Below are 5,945 nucleotides of genomic sequence, written 5' to 3'. Positions count from 1 at the left end.
AGTCAGAAAGAAAAAGACAACTACCATATGATATCATTATATGGGGAACCTAAAATATGAACAAATGCACTTATCCACAAAACAGAAACAGACTCACAGACATAGAGAACAGACTTGTGATTGCTAAGAGGGATGGGGAGATAGGGGAGGACGGATTGGGAGTTTGAGATTAACAGATATAAACTATTATATATAAAATGAATAAACAACTGTACAGTTCCTACTGTACATCACAGGGAGCTATAGTCAACATCCTGTGATAAACCATGGATCACATCGTCTCGCATTGTGTGAAAAAAATGTATGTATATAACTGAATTGCTTTGCTGTACAAGACAAATTAACAATGCAAATCAACCATGCTCTTCAATAAATTAAAAAAAAAAAAAGAATAGGCTCATCTCATTCCTCTTCTTGAGCCAATAACTCATAGCTAGATAGCTGAGAAGGAGCTGCTGGATTCTCATGCTAAGAACCCTGCATGGTTGTCAAAAGTATACCCAGATAATAGAAAAGCTCAAATCAAAATGTTGGACTGAAGTTTTATGCCGGAAAAGATGTAGACAATGTGTAAAAGCAAAATCAGTAGAGTCACAAATGGACCACATTCAGACATGACTCAGCTCCAAATCTAGTCTAAACAGTAGTAATTTCTGGGAAGTTTTCTGCAGATTACTTTCATTTATCATATATAGATTCTTTTATCTTTACATATTGAGTTGACTCAGTTTGAGGACCTACTTGCCATTTTCTTCCACAACTACACCAACATACACAAACTTAAAAAGCATTAATCTCATTCAAAAATTATATACAAACCAAATGAGAGTGGGTCTGGGTTTAATCACCAAAAGTTGTTTGGAAAATTGTCTATTCATCTGGGGGGAAACAATGAACTAAGACCTCTATCTCAAGCTATAAACAAAATTAAAATTCCAGAAGGATTAAGGATTTAAACAAAAAAATAAAACTATAAACATGATACAGATGATACATCTAGCTATGTGGCCTGGAAGGGTTGAAAGACTCTCCCCCAAGAAACTGAAAAGTGTTTATTTATGAAAACCTACTCAAACATAGTAACAGCAGGAATCTGAAGCTTCTTGCCTGAGGAGTTCTGATCTCCTACTGAGCTCACTTGGCAGTAATAGTAGATTTTACTACAAGGGCAATGCTGGGTGAGAAAATCTACAGCCTTGCTGCAGGCGGGCAGACTTGATTTGGGGCAGAGAGTAAGAGCTCTCACTAGTAGGGCATACATTGTTCTCAATTGTTCCAACTCTTTGAGACCCCAAAGACTGTAGCCCACTAGGCTCCTCTGTCCAAGGAATTTCTCAGGCAAGAATACTGGAGTGGGCTGCCATTTCCTTCTCCAGGGGATCTTCCCAATCCGGGAATGGAAATGGTGTCTCCTGAATTGCAGGTGGATTCTTTACCTGTGAGCTTCCTGGTGACTCAGACGGTAAAGAATCTGCCTCAAATGTAGGCGCCCTGGGCTCGATTCCTGGGCTGGGGAGGTCCCCTGAAGAAGGTATGGCTACCCACTCCAGTATTCTTGCCTGGAGAATTCAATAGACAGAGGAGTCTGGCAGTTCTTAGGATCACAAAGGGTTGGACGTGACTGAAGGACTAACTTTTTCACTTTCCCATTCACACTTCTTTGCCTGCTGAATCATTGATGATGCCTCCTCACTAGTAGTATTGTTAGCTAAAGTAGTGGAACTATAAGAAAAAGAAAAAAGAAAGAGACTGGAGAACACTTACAGATTTGCTAGTCTGCAGTTGTAGTTTCATTTAGGGCAAGTGGCAGGCCAGCCAAAGAGTTTACCAGAAGATTCTAGAAATGAGAAAGCTTTAAGAGGGCTAAGAAAAGGCTGCACACATCCTTGACTAACTAGGGAACTACATGTGAACAGCAGAGACTTGGGAGAGCTTGATGTAGAGTGAAAGGCAAGGCAGACTTGAAAACTGGCTTAACTTTCAATGTACTCTCCAATCCACAAACATATTTATTAGCAGAGATAGAACATTTACAGACTCGAGATAGGTGAGCACAATTTCTGCCTAAATCTTTGGTTGATCACTAAGCAGACACGGAGGTGACCCCAAGGAAGTCAGGCCAAAAAAAAAAAAAGACATCAGTGGCCACATTCCACAAAGAGACAGACTACCATTTATAGGAAAAGTACAAAAATAAAAGAAAGAAAAGAAAATCTCATGGGTAGCAATCAGAAATCTCAGGGGGAAAATCAATGTATTACCTAAGATGTCAGATCTCAAAAATAATCATGAAACAAAGTAATAGAAAAGTGTGATCATGGTCAGGAATAAAAGCAGTCAATACAAATTAATTCTGACTGTGCTCAGATATTAAAAATACCAGACAAAGACATCAAAATAGGTATTAAAACTATGCACAAAGAATTAAAGGAAAAAGAATTATGTTAAAAGAATTAAAGAAAAATATAATTATAATAACAACTGATAATAGAAAATCTTAAAAGAGAAATATAAACTATAAAAAGAACCAAATGAAAATTAAGAGTTGAAAAGATTAACAAAATGAAAAATGAGCTTGAGAGTAGATGTGAGATGACAGAATGAAAAATTCATAAATTTTAAGGTAGGTTAATAGAAATTATCCTTTGAGAACAACACAGAGAAGAAAGACAGAAGGAAAATGAACAGACTCATAAAAACCCTTACGACAACAGAAAGAATTCCAACATATATGAATTCGGAGTCCTGAAAGAGAGAAGAGAGAAAAAGAGGTAAAAAGTAATTTAAAGTAATAATTCTTACTCGACCGGAGCTTGCCTCTAGGCTAAGTGGCCAACATGAGCGGCAACAACTTGGATGCGAACGACGAGTTTGATGAGCAGTTGCAAATGCAAGAATTGTACAGAGACACCAAGGATGACGACACCGAGAAAGATCCCGGTGCAGAAACCGATTCTTTTGGGCAGCAGCCGACTGACACCCCGTACGACTGGGACCTCGACAAGAAGGCTTGGTTCCCCAAGATCACTGAAGATTTCATTGCTACATATCAGGCCAATTATGGCTTTTCTAACGATGGTGCATCTAGTTCTACTGCAAGTGTCCAAGATGTCAGTGCTAGGCCTGCAGAAGAACCTCCGCAAAGACAACCCCCTGAACCCAGTGATCCGAAAAAGAAGGGAGAAAAGAGAAAGGCTGAATCAGGATGGTTTCATGTTGAAGAAGACAGAAATACAAATGTTTACGTGTCTGGTTTGCCTCCAGACATTACAGTGGATGAATTTATACAGCTCATGTCAAAGTTTGGCATTATTATGAGAGATCCTCAAACAGAAGAATTTAAGGTCAAGCTTTACAAAGATAATCAAGGAAATCTTAAAGGAGATGGACTTTGCTGTTATTTGAAGAGAGAATCTGTGGATCTGGCATTAAAACTTTTGGATGAAGATGAAATTAGAGGCTACAAGTTACACATGGAGGTGGAAAATTTCAGTTGAAGGGAGAATATGATGCCTCAAAGAAGAAGAAGAAGTGCAAAGACTACAAGAAAAAGCTGTCTATGCAACAAAAGCAGTTGGATTGGAGACCTGAGAGATGAGCTGGCCCATCCCGAATGCGCCATGAGTGAGTTGTCATCATCAAAAACACATTTCATCCAGTGGATTTTGAGGATGATCCACTGGTGTTGAATGAAATCAGAGAAGACCTTCGAGTAGAGTGTTCAAAGTTTGGACAAATTAGGAAGCTCCTTCTCTTTGATAGACACCCCGATGATGTGGCCTCTGTGTCCTTTAGGGATCCAGAGGAAGCTGATTATTGTATTCAAACCCTCAATGGAAGGTGGTTTGGTGGGCATCAAATCACTGCCCAAGCGTGGGATGGAACTACAGATTATCAGGTGGAGGAGACCACAAGAGAAAGGGAGGAGAGGCTGAGAGGATGGGAGGCTTTCCTCAATGCTCCTGAGGCCAACAGAGGCCTGCAGTGTTCAAATTCCATCGGTGCTCCAGAAAGGGCAGGGCCTTCTAGAGTTAGGCATTTTTCTGAGCACCCTGGCACATCTCAAACAAATGTTCAAGCAGCCACAACTGAAATGGCATTTGAAAAACCTATAGATGAAAAGAAGTTTGAAAAAATGGAAGATGGGGGAGAAGTTGAAGAAGCTGCTTCTGAAAAAGATGCTCAAGAAGGTGGCCCTGAAAAAGAAGCTGAAGGTCCCCAAGAAGAATCTGAAGAGAGCTGCCTTGAAGGAGAGTCTAAGGAAGGCTGTCCCAAGAGAGAGCATGAAGAAGACTTCCCTGAGAGAGTCTGGAGAAGGCAGCCCTGAGAAAGAGCGTGAAGAGGGTAATCCTAACAAAGAGTCAAAGGAGACTGTCCCTGAAAGAGAATCCAAAAAGAAGAAACTCAAAACAGATCCTGACAAGAACGGCCGTGAGAAGGAGTCTGAAGAAGAAGGCCCTGGCAAGGAGTCTGAGGGGGAGGCCAGCCCCCAAAAGGTGGCTTCTGAAGATGACGACTCAGAACAAGAGTCTGAAGACTGTTCAGAAAAGCAGTTTGAAGATGGCTCTGAAAAAGAGTTTGAAGAAAATGGCCTTGAGAAAGGTTTTGAGGAAGATGCCTCCGACAAGGAATTTAATGAAAACATTCCAGAAAAAGAGTTAGAAGAAAATGAGTCTGAAAAATCAGAATTCGAAGATGACGGCTCTGAAAAAGTGATGAAGAAGGCTCTGAGAAAGAGTTTGACGAAGAGTCAGATGAAAAGGAAGAAGAGGAAGATGCATATGAAAAGGTATTTGATGATGAGTCGGATGAGAAAGAGGATGAAGAAGATGCAGAAGAAAAGGAACTTGAAGATGCTGATGAAAAGGACGAAGATGATGATGCAGATGAAAAGGTATTTGAAGATTTGAATGGAAAAGAAGATGAGGAAGATGGAGATATAAAGGAAGATGAAGACACAGATGAAAAGGTGTTTGAAGATGATGATTCCAATGACAAGTTGTTTGACGACGATTCCAGTGACAAATTGTTTGAAGATTCTGATGAGAGAGGGACTGTGGGTGGTTTAGGGAATGTTAAGGAGGAAGGGCCCTTGTCCACAGGCAGCAGCTTTGTTCTCAGTAGTGATGATGATGATGATGACGACACTATTTAATCCCTTAAACTTGCTTTTTAGGGAGATTCCATCTCCATTTTGCCTCTGCTGCAGGGTAATTACTCGCAGTGTTACATGAGCGTGTGCATAGAGGTAGGATGCCATCTGATTAATGCAGTGAAGTGTTCATGGTTATCTGTGCCTAATGATTTTAAATATGTGTTCATTGGCTGTTCAGTTCAAACTCCATAGCATAATGCAAGTTAACTTGCTCCTTGTCCTTTGTCAGATTTGTTAAGTGCATGCAAAATAATATTTTTTAAAGTATTCTGATTGAAGTTTGTGACATTCAGAAATAAAGAAAGTTGTTGATATGCAGAAATGGAAAAAATAAAAAAAATTTTAAAAAAGTAATAATTCTTGAAAACTTCCCAAACTTGCTGAAAATCATTGATTGGTGGGTTCAAGGAACCCAACAAACCTAAGTAAGATAAACACAGAGATTCACACATTATAGTCAAATAGCTGAAAGCCAAAGACAATGAGAAAATCTTGAGTGCAGTAGGAGAAAAATGACTATCACATATAGGGGAACAACATGTACATCAGGTGAGTTTTCATCAGAAAAAATGGAGGCCACAGGCAGTAGAATGACATATTCAAGATGCTGAAAGAAAGACTCTTAACTAATATATCTAGCAAAACTATCTTTCAAAATTAAAGGCAAAATAAAGTCACTCAAAGATAAACAAAAACTGAGAATTTATAGCTATCAGAACTTTCTCCTAAGAAATACTACAGGAAGATTTTCAAGCTAAAAAGAAAATGATGTCAGATTGTAACTTGAATT

At 39.3% G+C, this 5,945-nt stretch overlaps 1 pseudogene; it reads left to right on the top strand.

The window, feature by feature from the left end:
- The first annotated feature begins 2,815 nt into the window (after positions 1-2,815).
- Positions 2,816-5,265, top strand: LOC136163402 (17S U2 SnRNP complex component HTATSF1 pseudogene; annotated as a pseudogene).
- Positions 5,266-5,945: the final 680 nt, after the last annotated feature.

The sequence above is a fragment of the Muntiacus reevesi genome, chromosome 3 (assembly GCF_963930625.1).
Source record: "Muntiacus reevesi chromosome 3, mMunRee1.1, whole genome shotgun sequence".
NCBI lineage: Eukaryota > Metazoa > Chordata > Mammalia > Artiodactyla > Cervidae > Muntiacus > Muntiacus reevesi.
Note: the sequence above shows the minus strand (reverse complement) of the source record. Positions and strands in the feature narration are given on the sequence as shown.